General features: G+C 36.7%; 1 protein-coding gene across 6 annotated transcripts in view; it reads left to right on the plus strand.

The window, feature by feature from the left end:
* Positions 1–19,983, plus strand: part of map3k13 (mitogen-activated protein kinase kinase kinase 13) — a 62,817-nt gene that overhangs the window by 14,134 nt on the left and 28,700 nt on the right. For 2 of the 6 annotated variants that reach the window (XM_079881939.1, XM_079881941.1), the window contains exons 2-3: positions 3,987–4,061; positions 17,305–17,421. The gene's annotated coding sequence lies outside the window, so the exon portion shown is untranslated. Of the gene's footprint in view, positions 1–3,986; positions 4,062–10,138; positions 10,209–17,304; positions 17,422–19,983 lie in introns of those variants that run through there. The other 4 variants (XM_079881940.1, XM_079881943.1, XM_079881944.1 and 1 more) reach the window with 2 other exon arrangements.

Here is a 19,983-nt window from a genome sequence, read left to right on the forward strand (position 1 = left end):
CTGCACTTCTCTTATTCATGTCCGGGACACAAGAGCTGTCAGTGTGTGTGTTCCGACCGGTGTGAATTATTAATGAGCGAGTGTAACGGAGCCGAGCCATCGCTGGATGCTTTACAGCCCAGCCCTGTTGGGCCAAAGAGCCTCAAGATGGATTTCAGCCCTTCATCTCTTCTCAACAAAGGACATCTGCATTAGTATGCATGCGAATAAGGCCAAATGTGTCTACTAAAGTTAACTCAGACACAGTTTAGGTTTCGTTTAGGTCCTAGGTCTTGACCTGAATCTACACCTCACTTTATTTGTCCTGATAAAACGGCTTGATTTGGAAAGTGTTAGTGGATCTCGCCAACATTTGACCAAACCTACACAGATAAAGGCCAGTGTAGTGTTTTAACTTCAGATGTTCGGGTATGGAAGTAAAATAATGGCAAAAGTTTTTGAAACAAAAAAGCCAGTTGAATTGCACTACTTGAAAAACAAAAAAAACAATAGGCATTGCATTATCCATGCTTGCATTTTTATGGGCTGAAATTCAACATGGTTGAGAATTTAAGCTGTGAATATTTCAATTCAAAACATTTCAAACACATTTTCATTAGTAAAAATTCAATAATCCATATTCATCTTTCATATTCCACTTCCAAAATATTCAAACTGTTTAAAAATACAATATGCAATTTGATTTTGCATGGACTTTGGAATGTGCTCAGATGTGTTAAACAGGACTAGCTTGCTAAGCAAACATGTTTGACTCTCCTGTATGTGTTAGTACAGTGTGTTTAGTCAAAGTTCAACATCACACACGACGCGCTTTTAACATGACGGACTGTAGAGTTCACATATATCCTTGTTTATTTTCATATAATTATTAATCCACTCTATAGAGCTTTATAAAGTAGCCTTATAGACAAGCAAATACGACTATAGTTTATGCTAATATCAGTGTTGTATACAGTTAAGCCTGTGGTGACTTGTATTAGCCATCAAATACTATTGTCAACATATTTTGGCACACACCACAAATATTTATAAGCCAGTTTTAGTTGTATTTTATTTTTATTTATCCATTTATTGCTGCATACTGTGATTGGTAGAACGTTGATTTTGTTGTTAAGAGACTGCAAATTTAACAACTAAAAATTGTCATTTTAGAATAGATAATTGTATTTCATTTTCTTCCATTTGTGCTTGTCTTGTAATGCAAGTCTGAGACTGATAGACATCCATGTCCAATCCAACAGTGTTCAGTGAAACTACCATAATAATAAAAATTGCAATAAAGTGCTCAGAATCTGAATCCGGCGTAAGATGTCTTTGCTTCGCCGGTTTGCTGTCAGTATTTTCAGTTGTTTTGAAAGTAATGAAGCGAGGACTGTTAAATTATGATAAACTTATTAGAAAAATCATAATTAAGTTGCTCCAGCATCATTAGCACATCCTCAGAAGTAGTTATGCATGCGTTTAAGAACTAATTAACATAAGGTTCATGATTCATTTATGAACAGGACCCTCCAAAATGTAAATGACAGGGGTGTGAAACTGTTTTTGTGTGTGTGTGTGTGTGTGTGTGTGTGTGTGTGTGTGTGTGTGTGTGTGTGTGTTTGTGTGTGTGTCAGAATGTGTTGCATTTGTAGTTTTGGCAAAAAACTGAACAATATTTTTTATTAGTGCTATTAGACTAGTAGTCATTCATTTAATGCCATTAGTTGACTAGTAGCACATGTATGATATTCATTTAATTACTTAATTGTTTGTATATATACATGCATATACTGGGGAGTGGCATCGGAAAATGGTTTGAGTTTTAGAGCTGAGAAATAATATTATATATGTAACATTGCTAATTGTTCTAATTTGCAGAGAAATATTAAATGGTTGGATGGAGAGTTGCGACACTGTCTCGTCATCTAATGTTATAGAGAGAAATGCACGTTAGGTTGAACATCATAAAGTGAACGCGGTGCTTTTGTTAATAAAACATGTTTTATTGTTTGTGTTTAATGTTAAAGTAATTATTTTAAGACCATTAAGATTTTGTTTGCATTGTAATATTATTTTTGTGCACATTTTCTCCTTAATTCTTGTTACTGTTATGCCCAAAAAAAAAAGTGACATTCTTGTTGTATTCGTTGCTCTAAATTAATGCTAAAATGTAGAATTATACTCCGTTGCAGTATTGAAATAAAAATGTTTCGCTTTATTGTAATGAGGAATGTTACATGTGTGCTGAATGTCATAAAAATGTCACATTGCAAAAAAATCATAATTAGAATTACGCTGTATTTTCTTTTAGACCAAATACAATTTCTCATTTCCATCTTTAGATTTTGGGGTGACATGCGAGACGTTTCTTCATTAGAGTCACACTTTAGGGCAGATGTGAACCTCATTTAACAAAATGTTTTTAATCTTCATTTACAATTCCAGAGATAATATCTGAGACTGGCGTCAGTGGTGCGTGAAGTGTGTCTCTTTCATGTTCTGTGACGCTGTAATTGGGCAGAATGGGGTGTAAAGCGACGGGTCTTTGTCCTGGTGCCTGCAGGGTGTGTTTGAGGAGGTGGGACTCGCTTGACATGCCACATCCCCCCCTTTCATGAGCAGATAAACACACACACACACCCCAGAGGTTTGACATTTAATGATCCAGACACGAGCAGCTGTTCATTAGTTGATCCCTTTAGTGTCCTGACTCCCACAAAATACTCCTCCTTTATTTCCCTCCGTGTGCCACCTGAACCTCACAATTCAAAACGTCAAGAGCAGATCTCCCACTCCCTTAAAAATCACCAATATAAAATTACAATACTTGTGTTCATTTTTCTTTAATACTAAATAAACAACCTGCCAACTGTCTATGCAATAACATGTTTTGCAAATGACAGCAACAAACAAAACCATCTAATAAGACAGAATAATAGTAATAAAATAAATTCCAGCTCATATATTTATGTATTTATTTATTTATATTTGTTATACAAAAATTAACTAATACACATACTAAAATTGATAACGACAAAATCAGAACAGATAAATTCTATTTATTTTATTGTTTTATTTATTTATTTTATTTAAAAAAATTAAGACTTAATTATTGAAAACATTACAGCACAGTTTTATAACATCGGATAAATCTCTTCTGTCTTTAATCTTTAATGGGGAATGACATCAGGAAACATTTTCCATCTCTTTGGCTGCATTTACATTACATGGCTCAAGTGACCCAATTCTTTTTCTCTTTTTTTTTTTAACGGATATGACCCAGGAAAGCAGGAAAAAAGTACATGGATCCCGATATTCTCAGATCAGTTTCAGGCCTCATTCATACGTGGAAACCAGAAAATGTTCAACCCAATGTTTTGCTGGTGTGAAAAGCAAAATTTTTATTTATCATTGCAAATCACACCATTTTTATTTCCTTTTAAGCCTGAGCTTTTCCAGGTCAGCACATCTACCTTGAGTTGTTTTGCCAAGTTTATACTGTAAATGCAGATATCGGATATGGGTCACTTGTAAAAGATGTAAGCTCTAAACCCTGATCATAATGAGCTGCACAAAACATTTCCCAAACTTGATGCAGTGCATGTTGTCCTTGTTTTGGAAGAGTGATTTTGAGCTGTAAAACTGCTGAATTTTTAAATGCGATCACGGTAACGGAGGATATTTTCACACGTTATCCTCTAAATAATTGACTTCGCTGGAGAGATTCTGTCTGCATACAAATGCTTGTGTTTAGGAAGTGTGTCTCTCGTCTCAGGCTTTTGCTGTCTTGTTTTCGATGGCTCTCGTGATATTTCAGCGTTCCCTGTTAAACATTAACCCGTATTTCAGTCTGGGATTCCCCAGCAGACGTTCAGGTCAACACTTCTCATGCACACACACTCTGGCTCAGCTTTTGATTTTTCCTTTGGAAAGTGCGATCAAAGAGTCTGATTACTGACCCCGTGACCTCTAAACTCTGACCTGTCTGTATTTATTATTCACAGGTGCGAAGAGAAGAGGAGATACACTGCGCTCGGCATTAGAAACACCTCAGGAAATGAGCGTCAACTTCTCTGGAGGTAAAAAACAGGACCTTTTATTATTAAATGTGCAGCATATGTTATACACGCAATAAAATTAGGATGCTGAATAAACTTAAAATTGAGGATGTTTTTTCCATGTGCAAAAAAAAACATTTTTAATAAAAAATATTAAAATATTTTCTATTCAGTTTGTTATGTACTAGATAAAACATGATGCAAAAAAGCTGAGCTGAATACGTCTCTGATGCTTTAGTTACTTTAACAATTCTATATTATTACTATATTATTTTACTATATCTTGGTTTAAAATTTTTTTTTTTTTTTTTTTTTTTTTTTGAGATTACCAGATGACATGGACGATGTTAGTAAAATGCGTTTGCATCAATTGAACCGTGTTGGTCTGGAACGGTTTTCTGCGTCCAGTTGCATCCAGTGACGACAATGCTGATTGCATGCAATGAAATCAAGTTGTCACGATATTCAAGAATTGCATTCGCTAATTTAATGAACTAAATTGCACAAGCAGCAAAAATCACTTTTTTTGAGTGTATATGCTGTCTAAGGTGGCTCTACATGCTGCTTTTATCTTTGCACGGCATGCTGGGAATTTATGCGTACCCAGCATGCTTTGCTGTAACACAGGCTGAGGTCGAAGTTTCTGTTGTTCTGTTACTTCTGTGTTGTGAGTATTTCAGTTTAGAGAGCACTTGCATTATCGTGGACCAGAGTGATATTTAGTTTTACCTACCAAACTCTTTTACTATATATATAGTAAAAGTCTTATAGTATTATTTTTTTTTAGCTTTTACAACACTCGCAGCGCAGGTCACAGTTCATATCCGGACCAGAATGAGCATGTTTCAAGTTTTTATGGGCATATTTCATCCACGCTAACATCCCTAAATGAAGAAATTAAGAGTTTTGATATTTTACATTTGTACTATAAAATAAAATGATAGTTCTGTCATATCAAATTCATGATTAAGATTACAGCAATGCCAATGTTTTGTAATCTCAGATATTTGTGGGTCTTGAGCTTGAACTTGTTTAGGTGAGTCCTGGAATGGAAAAGTTTGGTGACCCCTGTGCTAAAGTAAATTACATAAATGGATGAACGCTGTTACATATGAAATGTTGCACTGAAATCAATTTTATTGTGTCGGCCTGGCTCTGGATTTCTTGACAAGGTGTTCTGCTGACCTTTCGTAGAACAGCCAGTGATTACAGGACAATCTGCATGATGCTTGCAGCGACAGGCGTAACTTTACACCGAAGCTCGTGGCTCTTCTGGATTGCAGAGGAAAACAAGACGGACAAAAACATTGTATGCAATGCGACTGCAAATACTGTTCGCTCTTAATAGTCTATTTATAAACGCATTCGATCTCGTTAACCAGAACTATTGTTACAATCATGACCGAAAACAAAAACAAAAATATGACCAAAAAAAAACAAAAGATTGAGAAGTTCATGAAAATGAAATACTAAAAGCGCCAACCAAACCCTAATCCTACCCTAACCCTATAGTAAGTACATGTAGTTACTTAATATTACTCACTACTTAAATATATAATTACACTGTAACAATGACACTGTAAAATAAAGTGTAACCCTTATTGTTTATAGAATTGTTGTATAAAATCAATATGATATTCGGGAATACAGCACCTTTGCTTGTCTGATATTGCATATAAATATTAAAAACAAGACATTTTTTGCACCATATCTTGGTTTTTGTAAGCATTATTATTAATTTTGGTGGCATTTTTGTGCCAAGCCCCCGTTAACTTCCACCGCTGGTGTGTGTGGGGCTGCGTGATGCGCTCTTTTTCGAGCACAAGCGGAGGCTCCTTCTTTTTCGAGGTGAAGCGGGTGAAACATAGCAAAGGCTTCTACTGCTTCTGAGTTGTAAACAGCGTTTTATTATAGTGAGATTGAGACAGAATAATTCCCCTTCACGTTTGTCTCCCAGCAGTGCTCTGGAGGACGTGTTGGGAAAGGGCTGAACTCTCCTCGTGTGCCGTCATGACGTTCACTGAGCCGACATGAATTACCATCTGTGGAATTAGGCCAAATATGCTCTTTATACAACTTCAGTGAGAGCGTTTGTCTGCTGGTTCCTTAAAGGGGTGGTATAATGCCCTTTCACAAGATGTAAAATAAGTCTCTGATGTCCCCAGAGTGTGTGTGAAGAAGTTTTAGCTCAAAATACCCCACAGATATTTTTATATAGCATGTTAAAATTGTCACTTTTTGAGGGTGAGCAAAAACGAACCGTTTTGTGTCTGTTCCTTTAAATGCAAATGAGCTGCTGCTCCCGGCACAGGGGGCGGAGCTTCAACAGCTTGTGTCCTTTTACCTCACACACACTGCACTGAAAATTTCAAAAACTTTTAGCCTTTTATGTTCAAACCGGATTCAGACAATGATGGAGAGACTCAAGAAGTGACAACATGTAGAAGCAACAGGACATTTCTGAATGGTTAGTTGATGATGTGTAGTTATCTTCTAGTCATTGATTAGCATATTCTGTCTTGATAATCTATAAATCGTGTTCAGGGGGCGGGGTTTATGTAAATTCTAGGGTTTGTGATGTCACTAACCCGGGAGGAATGTGGTGTAGTCTAGTGTTGTCAAAAATATCGATATTTCGATAAATATCGATACTGAAATATCTGGACGATACCAATACTAATTTCCTGAAGTATCGATACTAGCCGAGCTGTCACTTTCACTTCTCTCCAAAGGCGCGTTGACAAACAGCACACGCGCACTCGTCTCATTCGCTCTGGTTAAATAGCAAAAGTGAAGTGAATGGGGCCGCGTTTTTTTTTTTTTTTTTTTTTTTTGCAGTGAGAGGCGCCTATTTTCAATTGGTTTCCAGCGAGCGTTCTGCGCGCTGTTTAGGCGTCTCGCGGGCCTTCCGTTTTAGTGATGAAGCTAGTTGCTTGAACGTCCGGAGAGTGCGATGATGGAGGATACACTTGTGGTGCTCTCGCGGGTTACCAGGAGCTTAACGACTTCACAAACCGTAACTACCACAATGTTAACAGAAAGTAAATAAAGTTAATAAAAGGCTGATTTGACGTTTACTTGACTGACAGGACCGCTGTTTCAGTGGTTGCCTAGCTACATAAAAGCCGCAGCGCACTGCTCGTTCTGTGTGATGGTTCGTTCTGTTTTCGAACCTGAAAAACGCGTCAGGTGTGATCGGGGGCTAATATAGCAAAGCACCTGAAAGACCGACACCCGGATCTATATAAATAATTTCGAGAGGTTGGTAACTCTTCTCATTTTAAGATTTCTGAAATATTAACCAAGATGGCCTAGAATTGTTGTTGATATGAGTACGTGTGCGTTTTTTCACCGTAATTCTTAAAGTTAATATAATCTGACTGAGGAATCTTAATCAAGTAAATATTTTAACTATGGTCAAATGTGCTTATTTAACTTTATTCAAAAAATTATTATTTAATTCTGCAATTTGCCTTCATTAGCGATTATCATTCATTTGATTACACAGATACTAATTAAACTAAACTGAGCTAGACAATGACATCTCTGAATTCAATAATGAAATGCCTTTAACTGAAAATGTAATGTTTAATCTTATTATTATACATTACTGACACTCTATCCTCCAATTTGATACTGTTAAGTGCTTTGACACAATCTGTATTGTTAAAAGCAATATAAATAAATATATTATTTTATTTATATAAATAAAGCTGACTTGACTTCATGTCGATCCAGTGAGCATTGTTTTCGCGTGTGATGCACGCACGTTTGTGTTTAAATCTGTTCATCAAATAACGTTAATGTATTAACCAGCATTTATGCTTTTTTTATGCCAAGTGCACTACCTCAGGACATTTTTGTTCATGTAAAATATACCTCGGCTCATTGTCATGTTCTAGATTTGTTATATTTAGCTTTAAATAAAAAAAAAATACCTCCTTAATATTGTGGCACTTTTTTTCTCCGTGGTATCGAAAATGGTATCGAATATCGATATTTTTCAAGGTATCGTATCGAAGTTAGAAATTCTAGTATCGTGACAACACTAGTGTAGTCTCTACCAGCCGTTTGTTGTAGTCCTTAAAAAGCGATTTCTGTAAAAGCAAATATCTCCCTTTGCTTTGAACTTTGAGCGTTGTAACTTTGCAGATGTTGTTTATGCTCAAACAGCAACATTACACACTAACTAAAGTTAGAAAAGTCAAATCATAATCAACCACCCCTTTAAATACAGAATCGGGGTGATGCTGATGTCAGTTTGGAGAGTTATTTGTCTGGAATTTGTTTGAAAGAGTCTTAATATAATGTGTGTTTATAGGCAGTGGGCTTGGTTTAAAATAGCAGCAAATGCACAAATCCACATCAGAACTCATTTAGTCACATGCTGAATACACGTACAGAGGTGAACGAGAACACACACACACACACACACACACACACACACACACACACACACACACACACACACACACACACACACTCTCTCTCCAGCCAAACATATGTTCACACATACACACTTGGGTTCCAAAATTAACACTCGCCAAGTGTCAAATGTGAAGAGAAACTGGCTTCAGCGGAATAATGCCAGCTATTCACCAGCTGTCTGGTCATCTTTGCAGGATCTGCAATATTTACATTTACATTTTTTCATTTAGCAGATGCTTTGATCCATAGCATTACATTGCATGGATTACATTGCGTTATACTGATTGTCTGAGCATCATTGATGACTGATGATTCTGCTAAAGACACGTTTACCTCTGTGAAAAATAAATGTAGCCTATTTACATTTACCACAATGAATATATGAGAAACAAAATGTTGTTTTCACGTTTTAGTTTTGCAAGTGACCTGTGCCTGTTTACAAAGAATTAAATCTGTGCTTTTAAATCTAAATTATTTTTTATAAAAATAAAATAGGATGTTGAGACTGGACTTAAAGTAGGCGCTTGTTGCTTTTTTTCGTATTATATGGCCAATAGTTTTAGTTTTAGTTTACTAGTCATCAGCAGCTGTTATTAGCCTTCTACAGTATATTAATGCTTTAATTGAATAAACCTTTCAAGTTCATGCTTCTAATAGTGAATAATAAATATTTATATTATTATTCATATATTATTATTATAAATAATAAAATGTATATATATGAAGACTTCAGATGCAAAAGCCTCTAAGTACCATCTGAAATTTTCTTCTAGAATGATCATTTTTATCAAGCTTGTATGTTTATGTTCAGTTATTTCACTTTAATGGCAATGATAAATATCTATTAATTGTCATTAAAGTGAAATTACTGAACTTAAATATACAAGCTTGATAAAAATGATCATTCTAGAAGAAAATTTCAGATAGCACTTAGAGGCTTTTGCATCTGAACTCTTCATATATATTTATATATATTTATATATATTTATATTTGTATATATTTATATTTGTTTTTAACTTTTTATTAGGTGTTTTTTGCTGATGCTTTTTCATTTTTGCTTTCACTTTTCATTATTGAAATGGGAAGTTGGGCCTGGACTTAATGAAGAGTTGGCAGCTTTTTGTATTAAATGAATAGTAGGTTATGTTTATGTAGACAGAGGGACATTTTTCCCCTAGAGAGCATTTGATTGGATAAAAATGTAAATGTGCCTCTGAGTGCAAGCTGATGTCATCAGTGTTCTTGTTCTGTTTTCATAGAAGAAGAAAAAGACTGTGTGCATCAGCTAATTTTCATAAATATGCTAGCATAGATATAATGAGCTCAAAGAGAACAGATATGGACTAAAAGTCCTATTTACTAAAACAATGCACGATGTGACCTCTTTAATTTAGGATGGTGCGCCACATGCATTAGTCTCCCGTGTTTTGAAATCATTCCCTCGTCTGTTCCGCTTCCGCATTCTGCCCGTGTGTGTGTGTGTGTGTGTGTGTGTGAGATCAGGCTCTCTGCATCGTGCCTGCGTCATCCGGCCCCTTCATTCATGAAAAGTGTGACGTGAGCAGTCGCCCACTCAGACGATGCATCGCTCTCTCTCTCTCTCTCTCTCTCTCTCTCTCTCTCTCTCTCTCTCTCTCTCTCTCTCTCTCTCTCTCTCTCTCTCTCTCTCTCTCTCTCGGCGGGCTGGTTTCAGCTGTTTCTCTGCTGAAGGAGGATCATGTATGGCAGCTCCGTCAGCTGTGAGTAATCCACTGCAGCTCTGCGTTTGCACGCTTCAGTGTTTTTCTTTTCCCTCTTCCTGTGTGTATGTATTTGCTGTCCCTGTGTGTGTCTTCTTTATGTATACATGCTTTCCGATGGCTGTTTAGAGTTGAAGATGAGTAACTTGAGTGAGTGTGTGTTGGTGTGCGTATGATCTATATTTGTCTCGTGTTTGATGCGGCGATTCTTCTCCCGCCGCCCTCTGTTGAAGGACAGACGGAGCAGCCAACAGGGATACACGCTACACACACACACACACACACACGCACGTATGCATGCATATGTAACTTAGTGACTTCTCTCAAGGGAATCGCATGTCATACATTTTAAAAATGCGTCTCTTTCCGCTTCTTTTGTGTTGCCTTTTGTCCAGATTGAGATCTTTAATTACACTGAGTAATTTTAGATCACAGTATGTGTGTGTTTATCACAATATAGTCATTTTTTTGCTTGAAATTTCAACTAAAATGGATTTACATATGAATCGCATGATAATACCTGTTTAAATGTTTATTAATTAAATGTTCTCTTTATTTGGAACTTGATGGATGCGAGCCAAAAGCTAAATTATGAAACTGATTGTTCCGACTGTAGATTCTGAGCCTCGTTCGAAACTGTTGTAAAATAGTCAATATTCACACACCTTCTGCATTAATGCTTTAAGTTACTGTAGTGCCGTAAACAACTATAGTTCGCTTTATAATTGAACTTCTTCCTCATTTTGACTGTCATGATACCAAAGTTTCTGTAGTCGGTACCAATAGCAGTAACATTTAATGGTTCATTTAAATTTAAGTAACCAATATTATATTATATTATATTATATTATATTATATTATATTATATTATATTATATTATATTATATTATATTATATTATATTATATTATATTATATTATTGCATGGCCTAATTTTTAACACTCGTCAAGCACCAAATGCAAGTAAAAATCTGTGTTGGCGAGTGCTTGAAACCCATTGGCCAGTAAAATTTTTATGAATTTTAATAATGCAATTATGAGAAGGTGAACAAATGTGAACGACTCTCTGGACAGTTGACGTGCGCTGCATCGCTACGAAAGTTTAATCCTTGCCAATTTAAATATTCAAGCCGCGAAAGGGAACTCAGTTTGTTACTCGCGCGCTGTGTTTTGTATGTACATCCAAAGATGCGCCGAGAAAGCCACGTCTCAGATAGCGTGCACGAATACTCAATTGAGTTCTTTTTCACGTTGTCTTGCGCTTAAATTACAAATTCACACAAAAATATGTAAAAAAAAAAGGCCCGTCTTGGCGAGTATCCTAGTAAACATAGTCTTTTGTGGCTTAAGTGAGCATAAACAGTAGAGAAATACAATGCCTGTGTATTAGCATTAGATCCGTTATGTCTTAATGGCTACGTTTACACTTGTGCGTTTTCGTTTAAACTGAAAACTATCCTAGTCCATACTGACATTTCCACTGCATTTCAGAAAAGATCTCGGTCCACACTACACAACCGAAAACACGTCACATGACCATTCATGCACACTGGGCATGCGCGTACAAGTGTGAACAGTTGCTGATTGCTCTAGAAGAGTTTAACTGCACAATGGCTGCTAAAGGACAACAAACTCAGCAAAGCTTGCAGTTCCTTCTCCATGTGTTTGTTCACTGTCGTCGAGGCTGCTCTGTTATTGTCGTGTTCTGGTAGTGTAACGGTCATGTGATAGGGGCTTGTCGAATCATGGAAGGGTGTGTAATGATCCAGAAGACCCAATCAGGGAAGACGCACTAGTGTAAAAGTGAGCCTTAAAGTGACAGCAGCCTAATATTCCTGATGCTGTCTGTTTTTAATGGTAATCAAACAAAGGACAAAGAAAAAATGCTCTTGACTGAATAACTTTTGTAAGTTTAATAAGGATTATTCCATGTTTAATTTATACAGTGAAGACTATCCAGTGTTATTTTACATTTGATAACTTTATTCAATGTCTCTACCTGAAAACGACTTTTACTTGTCTTTAATAATGTTTTAAATTTATATCAGTAGGCTGGTAGTTTACGCTGTGGTATTGAAAGTGGAATAGAGAATTGTGAATTTTCACTGGTATCTAAAATTTTGGTGTCATAACTGCCTGTTTTTGTTAAAACCGTTAAATGGTTAAATTATATATATATATATAATTTGTATTATATATAAATATATTTAATATTTAGTATATCTAAGCAAATATTTCTTAAATATATACATGCGTGTGTGTGTGTATTTATATATAAAAATAATTATGCACAGTATACACACATATTATGTGAACACAAACCTTATTTTGGATGCAATTAATCGTTTCACAGCCCTAAAATAAAATATATATAAAAAAAAAAAAAAAAAAAAAAAATATATATATATATATATATATATATATATATATATATATATATATATATATATATATACATACACACATACACATATATATATACACACACACACACACACACACACACACACACACAGCCTAGTCCTCTATTTGTCTTTTTGTTTGTGATGTTTGTTATATTGTGAAATCATGTCTGTAACCCAGATGCAATGGAGGAGAGCAGCTCAGTTTGTTTCTAAGCATGTTTATATAACCTCACGCTGGTCGCCAGAGGTTTAGATCAGCAGAGAGAGAGAGAGAGAGAGAGAGAGTCTCTTGGAAACTGCTCATATAGACTAATAGAAGAGCTTCTTCAGCCGGTTGTAAAGATGGAGTATAACGCAAGACTGCTGCTGGTTTTGCTGTGTGTGTGTGTGTGTGTGTTCAGTCCGCAGCAGCTAATGGAAGTGCCAATGTAAAGTATTGATTATGTGTCAGAGCTTTAAAAGCGTGGGGGGGGGATGAGAGAAAAGAGCTGGAAGTGCCAGTAATCTTGAGTCGTGTCGTGACTGTCGTTATGAGGGTCAGTCTCCTGTAATGTGCGTCATCATCTTCACGGCTTTAGTTCCTGCTGTGGAGCATCAGCTGGTGGAGTCGCTCTTCTCCTGTCCTCTGTTGTCGCTCTGGGATCTTTGTCGTCAGAACTGAGCTGAAGCTTTTCAATCTTGCAATTCCTTGCTTCTTTCTGTGTCCGTAAAGTGTTTTAATCGAGTCAAGGTCTGGAAGTAAAAATCCCATTTAAATTCTTCCTATGGGAATTGATTTGAACGATAACTCATAAACCATTAAAGACAGACCTTCTGTGAGCTATACGCTTGTTAATCGATGGTATATGCTTTTGATGCAGCCATCAATCTGTTATTAGAACACTTTTTTTTTTTTTTTTTTTTTTTTTTTTAAATAATACAGTTTAACAGTGGACTTCCTGGTGGAAAAACTACATTACCCATAATTCTGCAGAGAATTATCTACCAGTTCTTTAGAGTTTTTTTGTTCTCTCTACCAATCAGAGAATCATGGCAAAAGTACCTTTGAATTACGAAATGCTCTCAAACTTAAATATTTGTATTTATATGCATATTTTGCATTAAGAATGAATGGGGAAAAACACTTAAAAAAACATTTCCTACAAACTGATGAAGTTGTTTAGGCAAAGATAAACATTTGCAAAACATTACGCATGTCATCCATCCATCCATCCATCCATCCATGCATGCATGCATACATCCATCCATTCGTCCATACATCCATCCATACATGCATACATCCGTCCATCTATACATACATGCATACATCCGTCCATCCATACATCCATCCATACATCCATCCATCCATCCATGCATGCATCCATCCATCCATCCATGCATCCATCCATCCATGCATCCATCCATACATACATACATCCATCCATCCATACATGCATGCATCCATCCATCCATCCATACATCCATCCATCCATACATCCATCGGATACATACATCCATCCATACATCCATCCATCCATACATGCATGCATCCATCCATCCATCCATCCATCCATCCATGCATCCATCCATCCATACATGCATGCATACATCCATCCATCCATCCATCCATCCATCCATACATCCATCGGATACATACATCCATCCATCCATACATGCATGCATCCATCCATCCATCCATCCATCCATCCATCCATCCATCCATCCATGCATGCATGCATACATCCATCCATCCATCCATCCATCCATCCATACATCCATCGGATACATACATCCATCCATCCATACATGCATGCATCCATCCATCCATCCATCCATCCATCCATCCATCCATCCATGCATCCATCCATCCATCCATCCATCCATCCATCCATCCATCGAGAGTGAAGTATGTTTGTAGTGGATGATTTTCAATAAGTACACAGACTTGTGCCTTTGTCTTTCTGTATTTTCAAACTCTTTTTTGCTTCAAATCAAAGTTTGTAGTTGTAATTGTGATTCTCCTCGTATAGCTGATTGGTTGGGCTCATGGCTTATAACTTTTTAATGAAGACTTTAAAAAAAAAAAAGATCACTTCGGATGTCAGCCTCAGCGTCTCTTTATCAAACACGTTTGGAGTGGGTCCGCGTGATGCTGGTTCCCCGGGGCTCTGAGTCTCCTGAGATCATGGGCCCTGCGGCGCTGTGACGTCGGACTGATGCACGGCATCACTGTGTGTGTGTGTGTGTGTGTGTGTGTATTCCTCCCGTCTCCGCAGTCTTTTTTTAGCCGGCTGCTGCATCAGTGTTATTATGACTCACCTCATACTCCCACAAACCACCAGCCGTATTTGCAGGATTTACACTCGCTGTTCTTAACAATCGCTCCCCCTGCGAAATGAATGAGTTTGTGTGAGTGTGTGTAGGAGGAGAGAGGTGGTGATTTGCCCACGGGTTTTCTGTTAAGAACTAAACTTCATCCAGTATGACTATCCTGTGCATGATCACACTTACACTTCTGTGAGAGAGTTCTTTTGAGTGAATCAAAAACATACAGAGTGAACAGTGTGGTCTGATTCAAGAAAACGTGATCCTTATGAGCCGGTTCTTTTAATTAATCATTCAAAAAGATCTCATTTGAAACCGTTAGATGAATCTTTGCACTGAGTCAGTTATAGACGTTACCGAATCAACACCTGAATCACCGTTAGATGAATCTTTGCACTGAATCAGTTACAGATGCTACCGAATCAACACCTGAATCACCGTTAGATGAATCTTTGCACTGAATCAGTTACAGACGGTACCGAATCAACACCTGAATCAGCGTTAGATGAATCTTTGCACTGAATCAGTTACAGACGGTACCGAATCAACACCTGAATCAGCGTTAGATGAATCTTTGCACTGATCGTGAATGTTTCGTGAATGTTAAACTGATTGTTCATATGACAGTGTAGGGAAAAATATGTAATGCTGTATTACTTTTTTCATAATAATACAAATATTAAAATTAACAATCTGTAGTTAGTACATGCAAACATAGGCTATATAAAATGTCTTAGTTTGTTCAAATTGTAAATATTATATTTTTATATATATATATATATATATATATATATATATATATATATATATATATATATATATATATATATATATATATATATATAAATAAATAAAATGACTGTGCAACTTATATTTTTTTAGAAATGTATTTATTTTTTTGAAAAAATAGTACTATAATATTTAAATATACACTCACCTAAAGGATTATTAGGAACACCATACTAATACTGTGTTTGACCCCCTTTCGCCTTCAGAACTGCCTTAATTCTACGTGGCATTGATTCAACAAGGTGCTGAAAGCATTCTTTAGAAATGTTGGCCCATATTGATAGGATAGCATCTTGCAGTTGATGGAGATTTGTGGGATGCACATCCAGGGCACGAAGCTCCCGTTCCACCACATCCCAAAGATGCTCTATTGGGTTGAGATCTGGTGACTGGGGGCCATTTTAGTACAGTGAACTCATTTTCATGTTCAAGAAACCAATTTGAAATGATTCGAGCTTTGTGACATGGTGCATTATCCTGCTGGAAGTAGCCATCAGAGGATGGGTACATGGTGGTCATAAAGGGATGGACATGGTCAGAAACAATGCTCAGGTAGGCCGTGGCATTTAAACGATGCCCAATTGGCACTAAGGGGCTTAAAGTGTGCCAAGAAAACACCCCCCACACCATTACACCACCACCACCAGCCTGCACAGTGGTAACAAGGCATGATGGATCCATGTTCTCATTCTGTTTACGCCAAATTCTTACTCTACCATCTGAATGTCTCAACAGAAATCGACTCATCAGACCAGGCAACATTTTTCCAGTCTTCAACTGTCCAATTTTGGTGAGCTCGTGCAAATTGTAGCCTCTTTTTCCTATTTGTAGTGGAGATGAGTGGTACCCGGTGGGGTCTTCTGCTGTTGTAGCCCATCCGCCTCAAGGTTGTGCGTGTTGTGGCTTCACAAATGCTTTGCTGCATACCTCGGTTGTAACGAGTGGTTATTTCAGTCAAAGTTGCTCTTCTATCAGCTTGAATCAGTCGGCCCATTCTCCTCTGACCTCTAGCATCAACAAGGCATTTTCGCCCACAGGACTGCCACATACTGGATGTTTTTCCCTTTTCACACCATTCTTTGTAAACCCTAGAAATGGTTGTGCGTGAAAATCCCAGTAACTGAGCAGATTGTGAAATACTCAGACCGGCCCGTCTGGCACCAACAACCATGCCACGCTCAAAATTGCTTAAATCACCTTTCTTTCCCATTCTGACATTCAGTTTGGAGTTCAGGAGATTGTCTTGACCAGGACCACACCCCTAAATGCATTGAAGCAACTGCCATGTGATTGGTTGATTAGATAATTGCATTAATGAGAAATTGAACAGGTGTTCCTAATAATCCTTTAGGTGAGTGTACAATAATACCAGAAATTTGTTGGTGTGTGTTTTATATTGCATATAAAAAATTTCCTCTGACTAAAAAAAGACTACATTATGTATGTTATGGTTATCTAAAATGATTGGCACCATGAGAGAAGCGTTTGTTCCCAGCATCCTCCCCTGCTCACGCTGAAGCTCCTCGACGTCAGACTGCAGCGCACTAAAGCACATGTATTTAGGCCATTCATGTCCCTGTGTACTCTTATGATTTCAGCTCTGAGTAAACCGCAGCATTAGCATCCCAGAGGAGGAATAACTGCAGGCTCTGATCCCAACCCGGAGTAAACCCAAAGCAGGATCAGCACAGCTCAGGACACGCATGCAGGGACAGGTAACGTGTGTGTGTGTGTGTGTAATAGATGTCAATGATTTCCATTTGAAGGCTCAGAATACTGTTCGATCATCATATTTTGATGAACATTGACGTTTGCATTGAGAGACGTTAGGAATATATAGCAGTATTTGATATAAACAACACTGCAATGATTTTATATTACCATTACGTTTCCTGAAGGCTGTGCCTTTATACTAAGAAAAAGTGCTATATAAATGCTTCATTGATTCATTCAGTTATCTTCTTTGTTATTATTGTGACTGGTTTAATAGCATCTCTGATTAGCAGCAAGCGCAGTGTTTGAGCTGGTAGGTTTGATTCATTTCCATGAATCAGTTCAAACTGTCTTTGTCAGTGAACTGATTCAGAGCTATGATTCATCAATTCATTTGCATCTTCAAAACTGGTCAATTCTTTTATAAATAACATAACACCTTACAGTTGTATTGAATATGAGACTTTGAAACACATTGAGGGTTTTGTCTGGGCCAATAATAATCAGACTGGGCCAATAATTTCCAGTAATTTCATTAGTCTGTTCTGTTTTTCCCCATCATTACCTCATCTGTGGTCCGAGCAGATTACAGGTTTACCCTGCTATACCGTAGTAGAGCATGTTACCAAAGCAGCTTTTCCTATCAACCTGTGCGCCAGCCTACAAATCAGGAGACTGTCGATGTCTTTGTCTTTGTATTATGAGGGACTTTCCATGTTGGCAATGTTTGGAATAGCTCACCACACTAGCTATGTGTCCCTCCAAAGTTGTGAATTTAATTTGTTTGCATAATTGGAATATGGCATAAAACATTTGCAAATAAAGCAGCAATTCCATCCCATGTGTTCAAGAGAACGAAATCGTCACTAGGGTGGTCCTTATCGAGTCCAATTTTTTTTTTTTTTTTTTTTTGCAAAATGTTAGTGTCTTAACCTTTTAAACTGTTCCTTTTAACTTCAAAATTAGAAATATGCAAAAATGTTGACCAAAAAAAATGATATTTAGAGGTAGCTCAATCATGTGGAAGATTGCCTATGTTAAGCTGTGCGGTGTTATTGTGATATGCAAGTAATATTAAAAGTTGCTGCAAATGAACTACATTTTATTGAAATCAGAGCAACACTGACATGACAACAATCTCAAAGCACAAAGTTTTCAACAATCCCTCATTTCTGATGCTCAGCAGCCAGTGTTGACTTTTTGCAGTCTGGATAGATCCGTCGGTGATCTTCCACCACATGAAGGAGAAACTGCAATAGTTCTTCAGAGTGTGTGAGATAGCCATTGTATTCTTGAATCAGAGCCACTCCTCTCTCAGCGTGATCTTTGACTACTTTCATTGCATGGTTGCCTGTGCCTCCTGATAATCTGCTTGATTCGGCCAAAGTTCCGGGTCAATTTCAAGGATTTAATTTGTAATTTTTTAAACCAAAAAATGTGCTCTAAACCCAAACAATAACCAAGGTGATCATCAATAGAAATATGTGTTGATTCCACCAGGAAAGGTAAATCTGCTAAACCGGGTCATCGATGGATTAATTTAGATTTAGTTTCTACAGTAAGTAAACTGAGATATGTATCTAAAATACATATTTAGGAATATATGGTGCATTAGATGCTTTTATGGAGATTTTTTTGGAATTTTACTAGCCAGGTACAATATCAATTCAAATGATCTGTTTTTACAAAAATCATCAAAATCTCAGAAAGTTTAAAGCTATTGAGCTACCAGTAATTATTATGTTACTGCCATAAAAATTGGCATGCTGTATTTTCTTATATAAAGGAACAATTTGAAGGGTTAAGAGCATGACAATTGGATACTTTAAAAATAAGGACCACCCTAATCGTCACTTCCTGGGAAATTTACACAAAATATCTGTAATACAAATGGAAGTTGCTGCAATCAGGCTCTAATGAAACCTTATTGTAAAGTGTTAACAACAGATGTATTAAATCATATTTAGTGTTAATAAAAGTATAGTTCATATATACTGTAAATATTCAGAAATTGAAAACTAAAAGCAAATTAAATGACACCACTCTGAATTAACAAAGCCATGTGACTGTAATGAAGTCATGTGATCAGCATAACAAAGTAACTTGAAAATGTGTTCTGTTGCATTGTACATACTTAAAAATAGTATGTAATTAAAAATAGCAGTATTCAGTAAATATTTTGCAGTATGCTTGTTTTCTTTTCCAAACTGAGCCTGGAAAGATCCTCGCTTTTTAGACCTCTGGAAAGAAAACCATGAGATGTAATGAGTAATGAGTCAATCCCGACCATTCTCATCCCAGGACAAACATTTCTGACAGTAACTCTGGATGACAGATTTCAGCTGGACTGGATCTCTGGCAGGAACACTGCAAAAAAGCATTTTATTAATCATTTTGTGTTGTTTTATAGTAAAAAAAAGAAAAAAAAGAAAGAAATTCTTAAAATAAGACGCATTTACTTCAGGCAACATTGCATTAAAATTTTTTCGTTGAATTTTCAAGTTAGTTTTTTGTCTTAAGTTAGTAGCAATCCGTTCATTTTTTAAAGCATAAATCTAATAACA

Source organism: Squalius cephalus (genome assembly GCF_949319135.1).
Source record: "Squalius cephalus genome assembly, chromosome: 9".
Lineage (NCBI taxonomy): Eukaryota > Metazoa > Chordata > Actinopteri > Cypriniformes > Leuciscidae > Squalius > Squalius cephalus.